This window comes from Oryctolagus cuniculus, chromosome 2 (genome assembly GCF_964237555.1).
Source record: "Oryctolagus cuniculus chromosome 2, mOryCun1.1, whole genome shotgun sequence".
NCBI lineage: Eukaryota > Metazoa > Chordata > Mammalia > Lagomorpha > Leporidae > Oryctolagus > Oryctolagus cuniculus.
The window spans coordinates 138,414,258-138,438,940 of NC_091433.1; the positions used below are offsets into that span (position 1 = coordinate 138,414,258).

The 24,683-nt window shown below is 52.8% G+C and overlaps 1 long non-coding RNA gene across 1 annotated transcript; it reads left to right on the forward strand.

Annotated features, from left to right (window-relative positions):
- The first annotated feature begins 304 nt into the window (after nucleotides 1-304).
- Nucleotides 305-24,372, forward strand: LOC138848605 (uncharacterized). Its single transcript, XR_011386618.1, has 4 exons — nucleotides 305-626; nucleotides 22,480-22,575; nucleotides 23,222-23,534; nucleotides 24,148-24,372. It is a non-coding gene; the product is annotated as an uncharacterized lncRNA (long non-coding RNA).
- Nucleotides 24,373-24,683: the final 311 nt, after the last annotated feature.

Sequence of the window (24,683 nt, forward strand, 5' to 3'; positions counted from 1 at the left end):
CTGCTTTTCGTGAGTGCAGAAAAATTTCCCCCTGGGAACTCTGCCTCCCCTGCTGGAGATTTTCTCAGCCCACCTTGAGGCTTGAACTTGGCTGTGGGGGAAAGAAGTAGCAGGGGAAGTGCTGACGGGGCTAGGGAAAACTTGCGTTGTCCCGGGCCTTGCCCTACTGAGAGGAGGAAGCACATTCCTGATCTGTGATGATGAACTCTGGCCAGGACCATCCCTGCCTCCATGCAGGGAGGGGGTTGCCACAGCTCCGGGAATGAGGAAAGGAGGCCTCCCCCCCCCCCCCCCACCGCGGCGCTACAGCTGTTCTTCTGGGACAAGGCTGAGGAGGGAGGCACCTGCATTCCCCAGGCAGCAGGTCACATTCTCGGAGCAGGAGCAGGTGTGGAGTGAGAGTCAGGTGACTCCTGAGCAGGGGCGTGGCCCGCTGCTGTCCCGCAGGTCTCCAGGCCCTGGGGCACCTCGCTTCCCTTCCCACAGCTCCACCACTTTTCCTGCAGTCTGAGCTGGTGGTTCCCTCGATCAGGCTGCCAGCCAGGACCCAAGAATGAAAACTCACAAATTCATAAGCCCGAGCCTGGTTTACAACAATTCACCTGACCTAGCCGGCCTGGACTGAGGTCAGTGCGTGGATGAGAGGATACAGTGGGCAGGGACGAGTGTGTGTGTGTGTGTGTCCATGTGTGCAGGTGCAGAGGGTGATGCGGGATCCCCATGGAGGGAGTCCTGTGTCCCATGGTGGGTCTTCTCAGTAGAGCACCCTTCCTTGAAACACTGGGAAACATGGTTTCCCAGGGGAGGCGACCCCTGTGAGAATCGCACCTGCTGGAATCTCCCTCTTCCTTTTGGGGTTCTTTGACCCAGCAAAGGTGCTGGAGTGTCAGGTTGGTTGGGGCCTGGTCAGTTCAATCCAACTTAGAGTCCCCAGAGATGGTGGTGGAACATCACAGCCAAGCTGGCGAAAGCTGGGGTCCAGAGTGGGCCCTGAGATGAGGGCTTGTGCACAAAGGCAGTGTCGCAACAAGAAGTCGCCAGGCACTGAGGGAGTGGATGCGGCGTGGAGGAGCCAAGCAAAGGTGGGACTCCCCTGAAGCCTGGCTCCAGCCTGGTCCTGTGGAGCTCCGAGTGGAAACAACACCTGGGAGCTTGTAGCAGCTTGGGCCTGGGGGGCTGAGTTTTTATATGGTGTCCGTCATGGCCCACGGGTAGCCTGGAGGGGCTAGGCCTTCCCAGCACTTCCGCTGCTGAAGGGTAAAAGCAGCTTCGTTGGCACCGAGACAGCCTCCTAGGAAGCCACAGGTGCAGGCTGCTGAAAGCCAAGTTCATGCAGCCAGGAGGCGGATGGAGAAGACATGGCCAGAGTACCGTGACACAGGGGGCAGGCGAAGGGGGCCAGAGCCCTTGGGAGCCAGCGGAAGGGCTGGCTGGCCCCGGGGGCAGGGACAGTGGGTCAGAGGGGAGAGCTGGGTGCAGCTTTGAGGTTACTACAGGGATCCTCTAAAAGCCCTCTCAGCATCAAGCTTCCAGTGGCACCAACAGATATTCATGGCTGAGCCCAGGCCACATTCCTCCTTCCCGCTCTGTGCCTTCCTCTTCTCACCCTGCAGTTCTCCAGGCTCTGAATCCTGCATCAGCCGCCCTTTGCTCTGCTCCCAGCACTGACTGTATCACCCTGGCGTCCACGCAGGGCAGCTTCCGACAGCTGTTAGGAACACAGACATTGGGCATGGAGTTGGACTCACGCTCGGCGCCACCACTCCCCTACCGTGTGACCCTGAGCAGCTTATGTGACCCCTGTGAGCCTCACTTTCCTGGGTAAACTATCAGCAAGAGCAGTACTGCTTCAGGCATGCTGGGAGAATGAAAACGGACGGCTCACAAGGCGCGCGGGGTAGGGTCCGGCACGGTCTGTGCCCAGTCCATGGCAGCTCTGGTTTTGAAGCGGCTGCCAGCTCTGTCGAGTGCAGCGCCGTCTGCACACTCCACTGCAGTCCCCGTGAGGGGGGCCCAGCTCCAGTGCCTCACGGAAGCAGGTGCTCCTCACTTGCGGGGTCTACATGGAGGACTCTGGGAAGAGGGAGGAGGCGCTCCCGGGGCACCCACACTCCCCACGCGGGAGCTGTTTCCCAGGTTTCAGAAGCGGTCGCCTCCTGGACAAGTGCCCCCGGCACCACCTGGCCTTGTAAGGGCACCAGGAGCATCATGAGGGCGGCCCCTCCAGAGGCAGGAATTTCCTCCAGGGGACCTGGAGAAAGTCTCCGATGCTCGGCAGGAAGAGGGGATGAAGAAGAGGCAGGAATGACCCCGGGAGGGGGCGGCGACCAAGGCCCTGAGGTGCCTCCCAGGCCCAGGACGGCTGTGGGCTGCGTGGGGCCAGCCAAGCAGAGAGCAAGGGCTCTGACTGTGCCATTCCAGGCCAGCCCATGCTGACTCGGACATTACTCAGTCCTGGGCGTGGTCACTCTCGCTTCTCTCCGAGTCGAGTCGGTCTCATTAGAGCCTTGGCTGTCCCCACACTGGCTTTCTGACTGACAGGCCTTGCTTATCACTCTTTGCACTGCTGGGGAGAGAGGGGCTGAGCAGGCACAGGGGCTGCTCACTGCACAGCTACCCCTGGTGGGACCAGGCTTCCTCCGTGGGTGGGAACTTGGTGCTGCAGCCAAGAGGCTACTTGCAACCTCAGCATTCCGTATCAGAGTGCCTGGGTTAGAATCCTGGTTCTGCTTCCACTCCAGCTTCCTGCTAATGTACACCCTGGGAGGCGGTAGATGATGGATGCCCCAACTAACCAAGTCCCTGCCACCCACCCACGTGGGAGACTCTGAGTTCCTGGCTCATGGTTTCAGCCTGGCCCCAGCCCTGGCTGTGTGGGCATGTAGGGAGTGAACCAGCAGATTAAGGATCTCTCTCTCTCTCTCTCTCTCTCTCTCTCTCTCTCTGCCTTTGACATTTTTTAAAAAAGGGCTTTCCTGGCCCAGTGAGGCAGAGGTGGCACTGGCTACAGGGGGTGTTCTCAGGGTGCTGGGGCAAGGCTACAGCACAGCATCCATGTCTCGCTGAGAATGAACAGAGCCCGCGCTAGAGAGAGGGACGATGGAGGGGTCGTGTGAAGAGCCCCAGGTGGCCAGGGTCTGGGAGTGTAGGAGGCAGGAGGCTGGGCTCCCTGATGTAATGCTGGCCACATTGAGTATGCCTTGGAGAACCCAGGGCAAGCAGGACCTGCTGCCAGCAGGCATAAACCCAGGCAGGACGGGCCCCTCCTGCCTGTCAGATGTCGTACACAGTGCCCAGAGGAGCACTGCAAGTGACACACTCACGTGTGCACCCAGCAAGGTCCAATCCAGAGGACGAAGGACAGCCACCAGGACCCTCCTGTACCGTCCACGTTCTCACAAGCCCACGGCGCCTCTTTCCGTGTCCACAGGCTGGGCTAACCTAGATAACGCTGTTCCAGACGTCTGTGCCAGAACGATGTGAGAAGGCACCCTCTTGTGGCCTTCCGGGGATGATGGGAAGTTAGATCACAGGGAAGGCAGCTGGAGCCAGGTGAGCCAAAGCTCTTGACATCAGACTCTTGTCGAAGTCTGATGGAAACTGGAGGGCCGTCTCTCTTTAGAGAAACGTGCTGGGAGCTCATCAACGCAACGCCGCCCATACAACTGCAGGCGGTCATGGATCTCCCTCCCCAGACACACAGGAGGCCAAGCCCAAACAAGGCTGGCACCGCTGGCCACCACACCCAGAGTCCTGAGCTAAGTGATGTCATCCCGAGACTTGGGGAATGACAGGTGACATGTCGACCAGTGACACATCCCAAGGAGAAACCATCCCTCATGGGACACTTGCTCCCAGGCCTCCGGGCACTTTCTCAGAACCACCCATTCATTACTTTCCAGACCAGCCAGTGTTTAGGGGGCCACGTTTCTGGGTCACTGGGAGAGCAGGCTTGGAGCGGCAGGATGAAGCTCTGCCCGGCGCCAGTCCTCTGCCGTAGCAAGGAGGGAACCGATCCATGTGCTGAGCTCCCCCACCCTGGTGGAGGAGGCAGCAGCAGAACAAAGGAAGAGTGGAGAGAATCCCACGAGGAGTGCCCCACGTGGGAACCTGGGAGCCAGGTGCAACTGGGGACGTGTTGTGATGGGAAGTGCAGTGGCTGTGCCCCTGAGGGCGCGGGCATTGGTGGCAGCTGTCCCCCTTACCCTACTCGTGACGTGCCTCCATTCACTGAGTTCCCACCATGTACTAGACATTGGAGAGACACATGCCAGGACATAGCACCAGTCCTCAAGGAACTCACAGGCCGTGGAGGGCAGACAGACCCACACCGCACACCACAGGCCAGTGCCGTAAGACAGGTGCAAGCCCCGGGCTTTCTGTGGGGCTGACGTCACACTGCTAGGACTCAGCTGTGCTGAAGGAAAACCTTGTGAAGCTGCGGCAGGCATGGACCCGGGCAGGCCTCTCAACCTGTGCTGTGTGCTAGAGTCACCCCTGGGAGCCTTTGAGAACTGTCAGCCACCAAGGCGTACCCCAGACCAAGTTCATCGGAATCTTCGGGGAAGGTGCCAGCCATCAGTAGGTGTTAAAGTTCCCCAGGTGCATGATTGCGAGCCCTGGCCAGAGCTTCCCAGGCCTCCTCGCGTGGCCTTGCTCCACACACTGCCTCTTCATGGGCGGCTTCTCGGTGGAGGGGGTCAGGCTTCAGAATGGGGAATAGGCTAAGGGTCAACAAACTTTATGGAAGCTTTCAAACGTTGCTTTATGTTTGTGACAAACACCAAGAGGGGTCATTTGTTTGCGTCAGAGAGAACCTTCTTTGCACACCCCACTGAAAGAGGATGGGCTTGTTTGGAGAGCCTGTCCTAACATTCCCAGAAATGTGTGGGATGTGGATTTTCGTTGATGTAGGAGTAGGTGGTAGTGATTCAGAATGCCATAGAGCCGGTAGGAATGGGGAGTCTAATAGTAAGCCTCTCAGGAGGAATGACACCCAGCTGTCTGTCAGGATACTGTGCACGGGAGGAGTGGGAATAGAACTCAGGTGCCTGCCACACACATGTGCACACGCGAACGCACACACACACACACACAGCAGCCAGTATCACTCAGGCTGAAGGCAACGGAAACAAATTCCTTTAATTCCTAAATGCTCAGAAAGGTATACGATCCCTTGGATGAGATTTGGGACATCCAGGGGACACACAACAGAGAGCTGGCGCATAGGCGGACACTTCCCTGAGCCAATCTTGGGCTGCAGAAGTCTGGGGTAGGGAGAGACTTGGGAGTAAGCAGCCCATGAGAGCATTGCAGCCCCTGCGCATTGCTGAGCTGGCTCAGGCAGAGGGTGTAGAGGGTGAAAATGCAGGAGAGCAGGGGTTGGGACCAAGTCCCGAGCTGCCTGGGGCCGTCCAAAGCTGGGTGGAGCAGACCAAGCCGGTGTGGGTGGTGAGGGAGGAGGAGTACCAGGAGATAGCCCAGCCTGGAAGCCAAGCAAGGCTCCACGAGGAGGGAGTGGTCCGATGGGAAAGGATCAGGATAAAACTGTGGCCACTGGATATGGCAGTGGGACAGTCACTGGGGGCCTAGACAAGCGCCATTTCAGGAGCATGTAAAGTGGAAGGCTAGGGGTCAGCGCCGTGGCTCACTTGGCTAATCCTCCGCCTGCGGCGCTGGCATCCCATGTGGGCACCCGGTTCTAGTCCTGGTTGCTCCTCTTCCAGTCCAGCTCTCTGCTGTGGCCTGGGAGGGCAGTGGAGGATGGCCCAAGTGCTTGGGTCCTGCACCCACATGGGAGACCAGAGGGAGACACCTGGCTCCTAGCTTCGGATCGGCGCAGTGCCGGCTGCGGCGGCCATTTGGGGAGTGAACCAATGGAAGGAAGACCTTTCTCTCTCTCTCTCTCTCTCTCTCTCTCTCTCTCTCTCTCTCACTGTCTGTAACTCTACCTGTCAAATAAATAAAAAAGGGAGGAGGGTTAAGGCAAGGGGCAGAGAAGTCATTCAAGAAGTTAGAAGGTCCGGCATTGTGGCATAGCAGGTAAAGCTGCCGCTGCCTGCAGTGTCAGCATCCCATAAGGATGCTGGTTCAAATCCTGGCTGCTCCACTTCCCATCCAGCTCCCTGGTAATGGCCTAGGAGAGCCGTGGAGAATGGCCCAAGTGTCTGAGCCCCTGCACCCACATGGGAGAGCCAGAGGAAGTTCCGGGTTCCTGGCATTGGATTGGCCCAGCTCCGGCCATTGCGGCCATTCGGGGAGTGAACCAGCAGATGGAAGATATCTCTGTCTCCAACTCTGCCCTTCCAAATAAATAAGTAAATCTTAAAAAAGAAAAAGAAACTTGAGAATGATGGGGCCAGAGAAGTGCAGCTGTGGCTGGGGTCCTGAGGAAAGAGAGATGCTGTTTTGTTTTGTTTTTGTTTTTTTTCAGACAGGAATGGGTCAGGAGGCAGGGACAGGCGACAAAGCCGTGGGAAGGAGAAAGAGGGGGTACCCCAAGGAACGAAGACCTGGGGAAGGTGGAGGGATCTTCTAGGAGGGAGGAACTGGCTTTGGAAAGTCAGATTATGTAACTATAGCTCGTGTGCCTATGGAAGGAAGTTAGTTTCCCCAGTTTGGCTGGGAGAGAAAAATACTTCTTGGCTTCGCCAGCCCCCTGAGGGGAGGGGCCCCTGAAGTCGCCTTTAAAGGCAGGATTCCTGGAGTGGGAGGGAAGCCGGAAGCAGGCCGGGCCCTCCTGCCTGGAGCTGATCAGGATCTCCGGCGTGTGCTCTTGCATCGGCATGGTGATGGTGAAGTGCAGGTTGTTTGCCACAATCTAGGTCATGCTTATTACAATATAGAAACCTGAGCTTTCTTTAATCCCTGAGATGAAAGCAAGTATCACTAGACAGCAACAAAAATACAAAAGAACATTCTGTCAGCATGACCTCAAAAACGTAGACAGGTTTAGGAAAAGCACAGCAAGTGTCGCAAACCGCATCCTCCTCTGCTCCTCTGTGCTTGTCTAACTCAGGAGGTTTCGACCTCATCTAGACCCCACTGATGGGAGGAGCCCAGTGAGGACACGAGTGCCTGTCCCGCGTGAAAACCTGTGGTGGGAGCTACTCCTTGGGCACAGCCCGTAACCCTTCCTGGAAACAAACGGCTCGTGGTGAAATCTGGCTTCCAAAGAGCAAGTTATTTGGATTTTTAGATCCTTACATAGCTCCTCGGCTATTGAAGAAATATCCAAGGAAATGGAAGACCGTGCAGAGAAAGACATTATTTTCAACTGATTCTTGAGTGTCCGTCACTGAAGTGGGTGCAAATACGCATCGAAGGCGGGGAGAGGCGTCCGTGGGCTGGAGCAGAGCAGGGGACCGGCGTGGGATCGTGCGTGGGTGGCAACCCCAGTTCAGAGTCCCACTCGCAAGGCCCTTCCCCCCGCGTGGACTTCCTTCAGCACTCACCTTGTGTCCTGCTCGCCGCCTCCTAATGGCGCAGGCTCTCTCTCCTCTGCCATTGGCTACCATTCCTGCCCCTCCTCCCCGGCCCAGTGCTCTAACAGCTCCTCCCACAATGCTCACAGAACATAGGTTCTCTGCAGGCAAGGTTAGTTAGCAATGACGAGCTGCCCGAGGGTGGAATCCCAGCTCTGTTTGCCTGTGCTCACGTTAGACAGATGGGCCAGAGACAGCAATGGCGGGCTCTCCTCGGCCCCAGGGAGTCCATACACCATGTGGATCTGCAGTGACGGTCTCTAGGGCCCATGGCTGGGAATGAGTGGAGAAGTCTGGGAGGGGCCCTGGGCTGGGGGCCCGCAGGGGTTGAGCGTTTGCCAGCAAGCCTCAGAGGGTGACTCAGTGGGAAACAACTTTATAGAGAAGAGTGACGGGTAGGACGTGGCCAAGAGAGGCGTGAGGAGAAGCCGCCTCCCCCTCATCATGAAGGGGCATGCCACGGCGGGTCAGCCCGGCCTCCAGCTCCAGCCCCCTGGGATGCTCCCTGGAAGGGGGCTCCTCCCTCCCACGCTCCGCTGACCTCCTCAGCCACAACCCAGACAGCGAAGGAAAGCAACAGCTATCTTGAGGGAGCACGCTGACCACACGGGCCCGGAGCTGTGCCTGCGGTGTGGAATGTCACCCCAGTCGTGAGGATGCGTGTAATCCTGAGACTGCAGAAGCTTGCTCGTGGCTGGATGTGGGACAGATTACAAACTCTGTCATGTGTGTCTAGGCAGCACTGATACCGTTTCCCTGGGGATTATTATTAGACCAAAGCTGTCACAGGAGGAAGCCCCAGCCTCCTAGGCCCGGCTACAAGGGGGACCAGGCTGCCTCTCCCTCTGGGCCCTTCTGGCGGCCACTGAGTGTGACACCAGCTCCAAGTTGCCAGTGTCAACCACACACAAAATAAGACAGCTCTGCACCAGCTAGGTAGACTTCCAGAAAGAGTTTGATATGTTCCAGCCTAGCCTAACTCATAAAACCTATTTTGGTGTGTGTGTGTGTTTTTTTTTTTTTTTTTTTTTAAGAAATCTCATTCATTCCAAGAAACTACCAAAGGTATTACCTATGGGGGAGGGGAACAAAGGCAGGACAAAAACCTTCCAATGTTTTCCTTTTCACTCACTTGGAATTATAAACCATATGTATATATGTACATTTTAAAATAGGGCTGGTGTTGTGATGCAGTGGGTTAAGCTGCTGCCTGCAACGCCAGCGGGCGTCAGTTATAGTCCTGGCTGCTCTGCTTCCATTCCAGCTCCCTGCTAATGCGCCTGGGAAAGCAGCGGAAGATGGTATCCATGTGGGAGACCCGGGTGAAGCACCTGGCTCTTGGCTTCAGCCTGGCCAGCCCGGGCAGTTGCAGTCATTTGTGGAATGAACTAGCAGACAGAAGATCTGTCTCTCTCCCTCACTCTTTGTACTCTCCTTTTCAAATAAATAAATACATCTTCAAAAATAAATAAATTGAAAGACCTTATTATTCCAGAAAGTTTCTTCTAGCCAAGGACTTCCGTCTTTAAGTTGCCCGTGTGCAATATCCAGTTAATGAGTGTTCTTTGGTCTCAACTCAGGATCACCTCACTCCAAAGACCAGGGGCTCACATGTTAGACAACGAAAGTAGGATAATCTTGTCCCCAATCTCCAATAACCTCGTGGATGTGAGGAAAGTGTGAAGTGAGGGCCCCCAGCATCAGAGGGAGCCAGCCAGCGCCAGCCAGAACAGTACCACCTTTGAAACCCACATACCTCTGAAGATTCAGAGGGAAAAACAAATTCAAACTCAGTTACTCCTACTCCGAGAGTATTTCGAAAAGTTCATAGAAAGACAGAATTGAAAGATGTAGGGCCGGCGCCGCGGCTCACTAGGCTAATCCTCCGCCTTGCGGCGCCGGCACACCGGGTTCTAGTCCCGGTCGGGGCGCCGGATTCTGTCCCGGTTGCCCCTCTTCCAGGCCAGCTCTCTGCTGTGGCCCGGGAGTGCAGTGGAGGATGGCCCAAGTGCTTGGGCCCTGCACCCCATGGGAGACCAGGATAAGTACCTGGCTCCTGCCATCGGATCAGCGCGGTGCGCCGGCCGCAGCGCGCTGGCCGTGGCGGCCATTGGAGGGTGAACCAACGGCAAAGGAAGACCTTTCTCTCTGTCTCTCTCTCTCACTGTCCACTCTGCCTGTCAAAAAAAAAAAAAAAAAAAAAAAAAAGAAAGATGTTTATTTTAGTGCCAAAAAAGTGAAAGCCATGCATAGTTTTGATCCTTGAACGCTCACACACAGATAGACCACTTCCGACACCAGATGTGCAGTTTCTCCCCACACACCACCAAGCCAGCAGTTCCACAGCAGGGGGCACCAGCGGGGTGTCCCCTGATTCAGTTCAACTACGGAACCACCGGATCCCACAGGCTTAGGGCTTGGTCCTACCTGGAGATGCCAGCTGCAAGCCCCAGCTAATTTACTCTGCGTGTCTGATGAACCAGTTCCAAGTCAGGACTTCGGCAGCCCCTCCTTAGGGCTGAAGAACTTGCTGCAGTGGCTCACCAAAGTCGGGGGAGCACTCACTCACGCTTACACATTTACTGTAAGGATCTTACGAAGGACACAGATGAAGAGACGCTTGGGGCAAGGGGTGTGGAGCTTCTATGCCCTCTCCAGGTGCACCAACCTCCAGGAACCTCCAGGAATGTGTGCAGCCACCTGGGAGCTCTCTGAACCCTGTCCTTTTGGGCTTTGAAGGAGACTTCACTGCAAAGGCATGATGGAAGCACGGACAGACTTGCAGAAATGAGTTGCTGAAAGGCTCTGACCCAATGTGAGCAGAATGAGTGAGATAACCCAGCCAGGCCTGTGCACTCAGGTTCTTCTCGACCTCTCTGCAGTGTTGCTTCCTCCAGGGTACGGGCTCCCGTCATCCACCATCATTTGAGGCAGGCCGGAGACTCTTGTTCTGGCCAGCTCCACGACAGAGAGGCAGGGCAAGATTAGAGTTTCTATAACCTGCCTTGGCGAAGAGGAGAATTCTAGTTTCTGTGGACTGCTTTGGGGAGGGAGTTATGAGCCAGCAGCCATAGATGAAAACCCATGTGGATATATATATATAAAGCACACTTCTCACTGGGGACTCACTGAGCTGTGTGGTGCCTAGGGCGGAAAGGTACCTTTGTGTCCTCATATGCATTCTTTAGTGAGTAATTTTTCCTAAAATATTAAAGGAGTTGAAAACATATTTAAATATTGAAAAGTGTTTCAAACCTTTCATTATTTTTGATTTAAATATTTGGTTTAGGCCCAAACTGAAATAATTATGACTTTAGTTGAGTCTAAGTTCATTAATTGTTATTAGAGACTGTTTCTTGTCAAGGACGTTGTTAAACATGGCAATTCTCTCCACGGGAGAGGAGATAAGCAAAGAAGCACGTTAGGACACTGTGACTGATGACTTTGCTTCTGCTAAAGCCAGGCTGCACATCTGTCCTTTTGCTCAGGCCCTGGTCTTCATTTCAAATTTCAATATCTTGTTCATCATGGACTTTTTTGCATTAATTTTGATTTTTAAAAAATACTGTGTTAAAATAGTGTGTGTATATCTTGATTAAGAAGCTGTCAGGGCTCCCTTGATTTCTGTGCCGGTTTACCCCCATGGCCCGGGGCAGACCTTTGCCCTGTGCGTTGATTCCTGGCATCCGCAGTCCTCTTGATCACCGTGCCAAATGAGCCACTTTCCCTGAGAGAACTTTTTTCGGCATTACATTCTTATTATGCAAAGCTCTAATCCCTGGCCCCAGCGTCAGGAACTCTGTGTTTCCCATGTAAAGCTACTCAGAGAATGGCCAGCAGCTGTCCTGTAGCCTTTGGCTAGATGAAGTAGACACAAGTAATCTCCCGAAGTTCCTGCAAGGCCCTCATCATTCGTAATACGTAATACGTGCCTAATTAGGTGAGCCCTGGAGCCCTGTCCCGGTGGCATGGGGGGATGGGAAGACCAGGCAGCACTCACCCTGCGTGCCCAGCTCCTTCCAGGCCCCTCCTGCCTCGGCTACCATGGGACAGGGGCATCGTGGTGACCCCTTCTCATTTCTCCACCTAACAGCCTCCCCCAGCCAGATGGTTTGCAGCTGGGAGAGAGGGGCGGGCGGCTGTTGCTGTGGTGAGGCAGCACAGGACGAATCCAATTTCCCGCTGGCTGACGCATGTGACTGTGGGTGCCCTGGACTCCTTTGCTGACTTAAGGGTGGGGGTGGGTAACTTGAGTTACAGTCAAACACTGCCTAACAATGATTCCGTTAAAGACGGGCAACAAAAATGTTGGTGGTCCCCTAAGATTATACAGCCTTGGAATAGCGTGGTTGTCTTAGTTTGTGTAAGTACACTCTATGACGTTCACACAACAATGAAATTGCCTTGTGACCCATCTGACAGAATGCATGGCTGTCATCAAGTGGCCTGTGACTGTACAGCCTTACTGTAAAGATCCAAGTGTTCAGTGAGAAACCACTCCCTGAATTAGAAAAATTCCCCTTCACCGACCCTTTCACTCTCACCCGTGCTCCTGGAGGTAAGCATGCCGGGGACTCTGGATAGAGAACTTCTCTCTAGTCTACCCCTTTACACATATACCCCCATTACACATATATATACACATATATCCCACTACACACAGAAATATGCACACGCTTATACATCTTCTAAAAATATATAAAATACATCTTTCAAAAGCACTTTTATATTGTAGACTTGAACTATATTTGCTATCCTGGAATCCTTTTTTTCTCCTTTAACTGCATATTTTAAACATCTTCCCAGGCCAGTACACATAAATCTATCAAGTTATTTTTAATGGAAACACAGCAGTCCATAATAATATATGTACTCTATTTACTCCTGTTAGCAGGCATTTAGGTTATGCCCAATTTTTCAGTATAAATACTTTCAACTACTGTAGGCCAAACACCAAGTAAGGTCTTTGCTTCCATCCAGGTTAGCAACTGTCCCTGTGGAAACCTGAGGTGGTCACCCTCTTAAGGTGTCAGGAAGCACCTTTGTGGTCTAAGTCAATGCCTCTCTAAGATCAAGCTCACATGAAAGCCACGCTCACAGCGTCACCAAGGTCCACCTCCTCTGGAGCCCAGACGACATAAACGCCCTACAGTCAGAGGCAGAAAGAGGCAGCAGGCTCCCAGCTGGGTTTGCTGCCTTGAAAGACTGGCCGCTTGAAGGCATTTGCAGATTTTCCACATGAGCAAGTGTATATTTTAAGTGCAAGTCACGGCACACAAGTGCACACACCACGACCTATGCGCAATGCTCAGCGACAGCACCAGCAGAGCTGTGGCCTCCCCTGTGTCACACATTGTCGGCTGCAAAGATTTGTTGAATGGAAGCACGTATCCGTCTGACGTGGAGTCAGCTGCCTTTTAGCTTCCCCTTGGTCTTCCTGGCTGTTTGCATTTCCCAGCAGCAAAGAAGTGATAAGGAAACGCCCATGATATAAGGACTTTACATGTGGGATGTTATATCCACTCCAGCCTGAGGCTCCCTGTCTTCCAGAAAGGCTGCCTTGGTCAAGGTCAGTCAAGGACACCATGTCCTTGTACTTGCTACCCAGCTGAAATGAGTAGTGGCAGGTGCGTTCACGTAAACGTTCCTTTAATGTTGCTCTGGCAGTGTTTCTGCGTCCATGCCCCTTGGAGCTTGCAGATGCCTGTAAGACACAGACCGTCCTGCGGGTTTCTGAAACAATCATTAAATATGACTGCACTCTGCCGTGTCTGTGAGAGATGCACAGAGTCTGCCTGACAGAAGTGCATCATCCTGTTGAGAAGAAATCCAAAATCACTCGTGAATTCCAGAGTACACAACGCGGTCCAGGCACACAGGAATCGGGCTGGATGTTTCACACAGGAAACTAGTTAGGAAAGTGCTAGAAAGGCTCACGGGATGAAAAAGGAAGGTCACCAGGAGCCAGTTTCCATGGTGGGGAGGGGAGGAGGTGCTGCCAGGGCCAGGGTCTGCAGGCCTGGGCACTCTTTAACAGTAATGGGTGAAGGTGCTGGAACCACTGAGGAGGGGCCGCCAGGCCAGCACTGGGACAGCACTCTGCTGAGCTGAAGCCTGGTCACCAAGAGGAATTCTGAAATGTCCCCAGCTGCCACCAGAGAAGGAGGGGAGGAAGGCAGAGGGGGAGGAGGGGAGAGAGGGGGCAGTGCGTCTCCTCCCCCCTGCATGCAGTTCTCTGCAGAGTTCCTACTGGAAAAGCAGCCAGATAGGCAGCCTGGGAAATACCGTTTGGAGAGCCTTACCCCAGCCAGACAGAGCAAAGAAGAGGGTGAGTGTGCGGCTGAGAGACAGCACACCAGCAACTAACCCAGGAATTAAACACTATGATATATGTGATCAGACACAGCATTGTAGTAGGAGGGTGACTGTAAAACACAACAGGATGGGGCCGGCGCTATGGCGTAACTGGGAAAGCTGCCGCCTGCAGTGCCGGCATCCCACATGGGCGCCAGTTTTAGTCCTGGTTGCTCCACTTCCAATCCAGCTCTCTACTATTGCCTGGGAAAGCAGTAGAAGATGGCCCATGTTCTTGGGCCCCTGTACCCGCATGGGAGACCTGGAAGAAGCTCCTGGCTCCTGGCTTTAGATTGGTGTAGCTCCAGCCATTGTGGCCAATTAGGGAGTAAACCAGCAGATGGAAGACCTTCCTCTCTCCCTCTTTCTCTCTCTTTCTCTGCCTCTCCTTCTCTCTATGTGTAACTCTGCCTTTCAAATAAATAAATCTTTAAACACACACACACACACACACAAATTGGTGGAAAAGAAGTTGTAGAAGTAGTAGACAGAGTGCAAATTGTAGGAGACAGACTGGTGACAGCAAGAAGTTTCCAGTGGAAAGGTTTTGGATGTAATTCAGAAAAAAAAAAAAAAAAAAAAAAAAAAACAACCTCCAACAAGCTAAATCAGGAAAAAGGGACTTTCCTGGCTCATGTGACTTGAGCGTATAGGGCATGCCACTGGCTTCAGGGATGGCTGGATTCAGGGTCTTGAATGATGTTGTCAGGGCTCTTTCTAGTTTGTTGGCTCTGCCTGTCTTGTTGACTTCATGCTTCAGACAGACATGATGGTTGCCCATAAATTCCCATCTTCCCAGCAGGTGGACCTCACCAGGAAGAGTCCTTCCATTAGATCTAGCAAGTCTAAACCTTGACCAGAGATGGTGGCCAAGAGGATGGGGTTCCACAACTGGCCAGGTGTCTCACTTCAGCCATGAAACAGAGGAGGGAGGTCCCTCCGTGGCACAGTGGGGAGCTGTCACCATGAAAAGGGGAATGGGGAAGTGAGCGGAGCAGGCAAAACCACAGACACTATGGTTGTCTCTGAATCACGACAGGAACAGGGGCTACACCTTCAAGAAACTTGTTTGTGGGTTAAAGCACGAAGGAGATTTAGGACCATTCTCAAGCCACAAATAAATCAGTGCAAACTGATTTCCTCTGAACTGTGGTGCTCACGGAAATGATGCCCACAGTATGCAGTACGCTCTCGGCACACAGGGCATTCTCCACGCGCAAGGATTCGTCCAGAGCTGCTGGACACAAGAGAGGCAGCCCAGGCGACTGCAGTCAAGTGGACCTGTCAGGCACCAAACACACATCAAGAAAGGCATTGGACGCCCCCAGGGAGTCCCAGGGTAGCCCAGCAGGAAGATGGTACACTCAAAAAGACTTAGCTGGAGGCACTTTCACGAAGGGATTGTTTATAGAGAGATGGGCAGCATTAAAGGAACCACAACAGATGGTGAGGCACCTGGGGGCTAGCAATGGGCAGAAGCCATCATCACCCTTAAGCCTGAAGCAGAGAGGAGATGGTTTTACTGGAGCCCAGTGAGAGCTGCAGAGGAGGGGCAGGAGGGGCAGCCTCTTCAGAACTGTGGCCACAGAAGATTCTAGTCAGTGCCAGGTCATTGACTAGACAGAGCAGGAAGGGAGGGTGAATAGTAAGACTCCCACTCCTCCCATCCTCCAAACCCCTACAGATTTCTGTGAATCTTGATGGCCAAACCCACCAGGAAGCAGAGCGGGGCAGGGAAGCATAGAGAATGGATCTGGGGCAGAGGCTGGTAGGAAACCAGCAAAAGCGACAGGCCCACAGCAGCTGCCTGAGCCCTGGCAGAATCTGGTCAAGTCCCGCCAAGCGAGTCCCTGGGCTCCCTTCTACACTGCCAACTTCCTGATGCCCGCTGGTCTGGGTCGACTGAACTCGGCAAGGAGCCAAACAAATCTCTAGGATACAGGTCCTCAATTTGTTTACTGGGATGGCAGATGGCCTCGAATTCCACTGGGAAAAGTGAAAAAGTACAGGTGGCTCAGGACAGCCCTGGCTTAACATGCCCAGCCCCTTCCCACAAGGTGGTGAGGGTAGCTTTGCAAAGTACAGAGGAACCAGGAACACAGCTGTAAAAAATCAACACCTCTGGGTGCAGGCCTGGCCTTGGAGGTGGCGCCACATTACTCTGACTACACTGTGACCAGGAAGACATTTTTCCCAAGCAAAAAAAAATTTTTTTTTTTGACAGGCAGAGTGGACAGTGAGAGAGAGACAGAGAGAAAGGTCTTCCTTTGCCGTTGGTTCACCCTCCAATGGCCGCCGAGGCCGGCGCGCTGCGGCCGGCGCACCGCGCTGATCCGATTGCAGGAGCCAGGAGCCAGGTGCTTTTCCTGGTCTCCCATGGGGTGCAGGGCCCAAGCACCTGGGCCATCCTCCACTGCACTCCCTGGCCACAGCAGAGGGCTGGCCTGGAAGAGGGGCAACCGGGACAGAATCCGGCGCCCTGACCGGGACTAGAACCCGGTGTGCCGGCGCCGCTAGGCGGAGGATTAGCCTAGTGAGCCACGGCGCCGGCTCCCAAGCAAAATTTTATCTGTCATCCCCAAAAGGGAAAGAAGCCACGCAGTGTACTAAAGAGTGGTCATCAGACAGTACACTAGTAGTTTTCAAACCATGTACAGTGATGTGTGTCCCTAAATTTGCCACCAAATTGTGATTCATAGGTACAACTTATTTTTTCTAAAACATTTTGATGTATATTCGTAGGGTGCTATTTGGCAGAGAAAACTTTTCCTTGTCAAGAAAATGTTCTGATATCATGTCAAGTTAAATATAATTCATTGTAGCAAGAGGTATAAGACACAATTTTTTTTTTTTTGACAGGCAGAGTGGACAGTGAGAGAGACAGACAGAGAGAAAGGTCTTCCTTTGCCATTGGTTCACCCTCCAATGGCCGCCGCGGCTGGCGCGCTGCAGCCGGTGCACCACGCTGATCCGAAGGCAGGAGTCAGGTGCTTATCCTGGTCTCCCGTGGGGTGCAGGGCCCAAGCACTTGGGCCATCCTCCACTGCACTCCCGGGCCATAGCAGAGAGCTGGCCTGGAAGAGGAGCAACCGGGACAGAATCTGGCGCCCCAACCGGGACTAGAACCTGGTGTGCTGTTGCCACAAGGCGGAGGATTAGCCTATTGAGCCGTGGCGCCAACCATAAGACACTATTTAAAAGCTAACTAGTGCCAAAAGAAATTGACAGATTTACTACAACAAGAGAATAGCAATGGCCTGAATAATACAGTGGTTAAACGTTCAGGCTCCAGTGCCTGGGTTCAAATCCTGGATCTTACTAGCTATAGGATCATAAGCAAATTTTCTCCTGCATTAAAGAGAGTTAACATTGCCTATCCTACAGACTGCCATGAGGATTAAAGGATTAAATATAATTCTTTGCGACATTCTTAGAACTTTAGTGGCACATAAATATTAGCATTATCTTCCAGATTATATTACCACTACACCATTGGCTCAGTAAATATATACTTGGAGTATCCACCAGAGGCATGTGTCAGGCTCTGGGGATAAGTGGTAAGAAAAAAAAGATAGCACCTGCCTTCATGGAGTAGGGAGAAGACAGCAACTGACAACCACACGTGTAGAAGGCATAACGGACGCTGTGGCGGACAATGGCACTTCAGGGCCATGGGAGCCACTAGTGAGCACTCAGGTGGCCTTCTGAGGAAGGGACATTCACTTGTGAGCTAAAGAAATTCATTAGAAAAAGATCGCTAGGCAGACAGGACGGGAGAGGGGAAAGCACCAGGACGAGGGCACACTCTCTGTGGCCTCAGGAATTGTGGCAGTGGCAGAGAGTGAGGGAGGGGCAGTGCGCGATGCAGAGCCTGGTCTGTGGCTGGGAGCCACAGCAGTCTGAAACGGCTTTTGACAGATTGTGTGTGTGAGTGTGTGAGTGTGTGTGCGTGTGTTTGAGTGTGTATGTGTGTACGGAGGGCTGGGGAGTGGAGGGGCGCAGTGTTTAACATATTGCTCTGGCTGCCGAGTGGAAGAATGGACTGAGGAGGCACAGGCCAGTAAGAAGGCTCGGCCTGGTGCAGTGCGGCTGCCCACGGCTCTCCTTCTGTACCCTCCAAGTGGACGAGACACACGCCAGGGCGGAAGCCAGCACCTTCCCTGCCTGCCCCCCGTGGCAAGGAGGGGCCCTTTCCCGGGACCCTCCCCCAGCCGGCATCCTTCCCAGCCAACAACCCCAACTTCTCTCATCATCCCCACCACCCACCCCTCCCACACACACTGGCTTAATGGCGCCAGCCAAGTGCACGGCTTGGCAGGCCAGCCACACGTTGCTGCTGCTGCTGCTTCTCAGAGCTCTGTTTCCCTTTCGATTCCTCTCGTGATAGCTCCAATTGAATGGCCAAAGGAATGGGAACCGTAAGCTCAGTACATTTAAAACTTGATGCACTTTCTCCTCCTTCCACGCTGACCCTTGGGACCTGCTCCCCTCACCCCACCCCCACTCCCCATAGCCCAGCAGTACCTAGGGAACGGGGAGGGGAGAAAAGGGGAAAGGTCATCCTAACTCCTCCCTCTCTCTCCTCCACATCCATTGCTGACTGAGTCCTCATTGGTTCTGGTCCTAAGTAGCCATCAAGTTCAAATCACTCTTCTCCTGCTCCCTTGGTCTGAGTCCTCATTCTCATCCGGGTTCATGCACCCAGATGAGATCCGAAGCTGGCTTCCTGCTCAAGCCCTGCCGGCAGCCGTCCACTCTTCCTATTCCCAAAGTGACGTCTATCGGTGCAAACACATCATCTTCCTCTTCTGCTTAAGATTCTTCCAGTGACACTCCCCCACCCCCTCCATCCCATCACCCTCAGCCAAGTGCAGAGTAATGTCTCTGCACCGTGCCCAGCCCTGAGCAACTGCCATGTGACTGACCCAGTGAGGAAATGGGAGACCAACAAGGACTCACTTAGCATGGGGAAGAGGAAGTAGATGTCACTTTTTCCTGGAGTCTGACTGCCCAGGACTCGATCTGGTCTTTGTGTCCATGTATTTGTACTTCTCACACTGTCCTTAGCCCATCTGTGTACCTGTCTGTCCCCTGCTGGGATGTTCCCTGGTCACTGTCGTATCCCCCAGCACAGGGCCTGGAATAAAGTGCCCAAAAAACATTTGATTGAGGCAGGCATTCAGTACGGTGGTTAAAATGCTATTTCAGACACTGGCATCCCATATCAGAGTGCCCTGGCTCTGCTCCTGACTCCAACACCTTGTGAATGTGCACCCTGGGAAGCAGTATGGGATGGCGCAAATAACCGGGTCCCTGCCACCCATGTAGGAGACCTGGACTGAACTCCCAGCACCTGGCTTCCACCTGGCCCAGACTTAGGCATTTCAGGCATTTGAGGAGTCAACAAACAGATAGGAGCTCTCTGTCTCTCTACCTTTCAAATAAGTAAAAAAATAAATTAAAAATTAACAAGAAAAAGAATGGGGTGAGGGGCAGCACTGTGGCATAGCAGATGAAACTGCTGCCTGCAGGGCCAGCATCCTATATGGGCACCGGTTCCAGTCCCAGCTGTTCCACTTCCAATCCAGCTCTCTGCTATGGCCTGGGAAAGCAGTGGATGATGGCCCAAGCCTTTGATCCCTGTACCCTCGAGAGAGACCCAGAAGAAGCTCCCAGCTTCGGATTGGCCCAGCTCCAGTCATCACAGCCTTGAGGGGAGTGAACCAGCAGATGGAAGACTTCTCTCTCTCTCTGCCTCTCTGTAACTCTGCCTTTCAAATAAATAAATAAACCTTTAAAAATATATGTAAAAGAAATAACTAGGGCGTATGCATTGTACAAGAGTTGAGCTGCTACTTGGAACGCCCCAAGTTCCAGCTGCTCCACTTTCATTCCAGCTTCCTGCGAGTGCACACCTTGGGAGGCAGCAGATAATGGCTCAGGCACTTGGGTCCCTGCCACTCACATGGGAAATTGCAAGAATTCAGGGCTCCTGACTTCCGCCTGGCCCAGCTCTGACTATTGCAGCCATCTGGGGAGTAAATTGGCTGAGGAAGATCTCTTTTTGTCTGTCTCTCTCTGCCTTTCAAATGAAATAAAAATAAATAAAAATTTAGGAACTTAAAAAAATATGTATCTGAAGACGGAATGAATGTTAGAGTGGACCGGGCTGGGACTGACTATGACATGCAGTGAGGAGAGGCTATGTCTGTCTCGGTTCCAGACACAGGGGAGCCAGGACGGGCACAGTGGCAAAGAGAAAGCCTTCCCAGGGGGAGGACAGGACAACCAAGGCTGAAGGGCACACAGACAGACACCTGCTCAGGGGCGCCCCCAAGTGGGGTCCATGAATGCTGGTCCTGCAGAGTGCTCCATGTAGGGTTCCACGCCAGGTCAGCAGGAGGGAACACGCTCCCTGGAGCTGTCTGTGGAGAGTCACAGCGTACCTGCGACTCAGAAATCCTGCAGGGGCCAGTGCCGTGCAGAGCAGGTGCAGCCACCACCTGCAACTGGCATCCCGTGTCAGAGCACTGCCAATCCAACTTCCTGCTAATGCACCTGGAATAGCAGTGAAAGATGGTCCCGTGCTTGGGTCCCTCCACCCACATGGGAAACTCAGGTAAAGTTCCAGGTTCCTGGCTTCGGCCTGGCCCAGCCCCAGCAACTGCAGCCATTTTGGGAGTCAATCAGTGGATGGGGGATCTCTCTCCTCTCTCTCTCTCCCTCCCTCTTTTTCCCTCTCTCTCTCTCTCCCTCTCTGTAATTCCACCTTCCAAATCAATCTTTAAAAAAGAAGTCTTGAAGAAAGAAAAAAAAAGAACACTTTAACCCTTTTAACTCAGCATTTTCTAAACTTATTCTACCAAGTTGCATACATGCAAAACAAAGATGTTTGCTTATTACTCATGAGTACCCTGTTCTGCAAAGACAAACCGGAGCATGTGAGTGGAACCAGCATGAGAGTGGACTAGGAGAGGGCGGGAGGAGCTGAGTTTCACCCACTGCTGCAGCCAGCGCTGTGCTGACAGCGACCTGGTGAGAAACCAGGGGAAGGGCCCTCTGGACCATGGCATGCAGACTGTCTGGGTCAGGAACGGACGGAGGCAAGCTTCTGGGGGAATGAGATCAGTGGGGCACCCCGTTTTCCCTTCTTAGATGAACTTTTGAAAGGACAAGCCCTATTTTTCCCAGTGCCTCGCCTGGGCCACAGCCTTGGAAACACAACTAGGACCAGAACAACATGTGCTCAGCATCCAGGCCACAGGTGCTCGTGTCTGGCAGGTATGTTTTCTCCCTCCAGCAGGGATGCGCCTTAGGAGGCTTCAAGCATGGGGGCTGGGCCGAACATGCATCGCCCCCAACCACGAGTGGCTGCGGGACAAAGCGCCTAGAAACCAACAGAGTGCTTGCACCGGCACCTGACTCCTTTCTGTCTGCTTCCAGCTACAGCTTCCCAAGCAGGCCATGGCGGGCAGGAAGGTGCTAGCGCAGCCCACCCTTTAGGTTAGAAATAAACCAGGCTAGAGTGAATAAGGGAGCAGGGCAGGATATAGCAAGCCCTCCCTAAAACCAGACAGAGCCCTGCTCCAGAGTGGGCGTGTAACCACGTGTAAGTGACGCAGCACACCCTCTCTGGCACCGAGGTGCTTTACTTTTTACAATTACTTATCACTAGTATTTCCTCCTCTGCATTTAACCAAAAGTTTGCCCTCCACATAAGATCTTTGGGAAATGCTTTTGGTGCTAACATTTTTGAGATTCTTAAATCAACCTGCAGCTGTAAAAACACCCCAGGCAGTGCAAGGTCGGAAGCGGGGAGGAGGGGAGGAGAGGGGGAGGGGAAGGGGGAGGGGAGTTGTTTACCCTTCTCAGTACAGTTCAGCTGCACTGCCTCCTCACAGGAGCCCCGGAGGTGGGCTGCCCCCAGCCTTTTTGCTGCCATGACAACAGACAGTAACAGGCTGCCAGTTCTGCAGGCTGGGCACCTGCAGAAGGCCGGGCCCCTCTGGTGGGACTTTCTTGCTGGTGGTAACACGGCAGACAGAGAGAACAGGCAAGTAGACTCATCCTTTTGTCAGGAGCCCACTTCTGAGATAACCACTCACAGTGGTGGTGGCCTCAAGAGAAAATTACCATGTCGTGTTGTCACCATGGCAATTAAATTCCAAGGTGAGTTTTGGAGGGGACACCCAAGCCACAGCAGAGTGCCTGAGTTCACACTCCACCTCTGTTTGCAATTCTAGCTCTCTGCTAATGCACACCCTGGGAGGCAGTAGGGGATGGCTCAAGTATCTGGGTCCTTGCCATTCATGTAGGAGACCGACATTAAATTCCTGCATCCAGGCCATTGTAGGCATTTGGGGAGTGAACCAGGGAATGGAATCTCTCTACCTTTCAAATAAATAAGTAAATGAATAATTTTAAAAGAATATACAGGAAGCTGTTTATGTGAAAAGAAGAGCAACCTTGAATAACTAGACCAATAGGTGTGATCTGACATTGGCAACACCTAGAGATTTGTCTGTTTTGCTGATCGTAGCTCGTGTGTGTGTGTGTGTGTGTGTGCACACATGTGTGTATGTGTGTGGGTGGGTGTGGTTGTATATGCACGCAGGGCACCCATGCTAATGGTATCTGATAGATGGAGGCCACAGGAGCTGCTAAACATCCTACAATGCACAAATGATTTTACCAAGATGTCAATGGATCTCATGTTGCGAAACCCTGGACTAGATCAGTAAGTATAAAAACATAGCGTAGCACTTTGATAATTAAAAACTTCACTGTCTGGTACTAGCACATAAACAAATGGAACTTTGGAACAATGTGGGGGGAGCATAATAATATTCAAGGGTTTAGTACCTGATAAATGTAGCATTGCAAGTCCAGAGACTACCCAATAAGGGGCTTTAGATTCCTCAGTACCCTCTAGAAAAAAGTTACGTTGGCGCCATACCTCCCACCATATACCAGAATAAATCCCACGTGGGAGACCTGGATTGAGTTCTGGGCTCCCAGCATCAGTCCCAGCCATTTCAGACAATTGAGGAGATCTGTATATGTCTGACTATCCCTCTGCCTTTCAAATTAAAATATAAAATATAAGAATATGAAAAGGCAGCTCATAGAACAGTGACCAAATACAAGACACTGTTGATCTTCAATTTATTCATAAGAAAAATGCAAATTAAAAGTATTGAAATGCCATGTTTTTTTCCATCTAAGTTTGGGAAAAACTCAGATTTGAAAATACACAGTTGGCTGTGAGGACAGATATTCCCAAACATTGCTAGTGAGTGTATCAACCAGTCCAGCCTGTTGGAGGGCAATTTCATAGCAAGTATCCAAATAACAAATGCATGCATCTTGTCATTTTTTGACAGGTAGGCAGAGACAGCGACATTTTTAAATGGTTGAAAAAAGATCTAAAGAACTGTATTGTGCCACAGATGAACAAGATTAACATTCTGATGTTAGTGTCCACTGATGAAGATTCTGGAGCAGCCACGCCCCTGGTGTGCACGTGGGCTCAGGCTTATTCTACACCATACTGGAGAGCTGAGTCGTTCCACACTGCACAAACCCGAGGGTGTGGACTGCCTGGCCCTTTTCAGAGAAAGCTTGCTGCCTTAGTGATACACAGCTGCAAAGTCACTGACAAAGCTACGGACAAGCTGCCCTGGAAGGGTTACTGAGGTCTGTTACTACATTTTTTTAAAAAAGTAGATATCAAAAGTGTGAATTACCTATTACTATCTGGGTGGAAAGGGGAGGGAATGTTTGTGTTTTATTAAGTATGCACAAATATTATCTGGAAGGAAATACCAGAAATCAGTAAACAGCGGTTACTAGGGGGACGTGAGACGGAGAACACGGACCATGTGTGTGTCTGATCTATGCAGAAAAGTAAACTGAAAACCGTTTTTAGAAATGCACCAAAGTGAGAGAGCGCAGGTAGCAGGTGGCTCTGAGTGGCTGGGCCTGGCTTGTGGGAGAGCAGCCTGGGCTGAAGGGCTTGCCTTTCGCAGGTCCTGAGGACAATGAGGAGCAGCAGGAGCAAAGACAGAAGTTGGGGGGGAGGGAAGGAGTAGTGCTTCCTCCTGGAACGAGGGCTGGAGGGGATCGAGCTCCATACAAACCCTCTCATCGGACTTCCACATGTGCATCCATCGCCATGTGCATGGATCTCTCATAAAAATAATTTTTGTGGGGCCAGCGCTGTGGCGCAGCGGGTTAACGCCCTGACCTGAAGCGCTGGCATCCCATATGGGCGCCGGTTCTAATCCCAGCTGCTCCTCTTCTGATCCAGCTCTCTGCTATGGCCTGGGATAGCAGTAGAAGATGGCCCAAGTCCTTGGGTCCCTGCACCTGCATGGGAGACCTGAAGGAAGCTCCTGGCTCCTGGCTTCAGATTGGCGCAGCTCCGGCCGTTGCATTCATCTGGGGAGTGAACCAGCAGATGGAAGACCTCTCTCTCTGTCTCTACCTCTCTCTGCAACTCTTTCAAATAAATAAAATAAATCTTTAAAAAGAATAATTTTTGTGTCTTTGACAAGAAAAGCTCTCTAGATGAGGTGTGACGAGGGCCTGCCCTGCACGGTGGCAGTGGTGCAGAAGGGCTGGGGGACAGTTCAGAGCAGAGTTCCCCGGAGGCTGTGACACATTAGCCCAAGCAGCTGGGGAAGAAGCCTGATGGGGACACAGGCAAGAGGGTGCAGGGTGCCCGGGCCCCCAGTGGATACCCCTCGGACGTCCTGGGCCCCAGCACACACTGTCCCTGCAGTAGCAGCCTCGTTCAAGGCAGTCCTGGCAATGTCAGATTCAAGAGCATCCCCTTGGGTACAA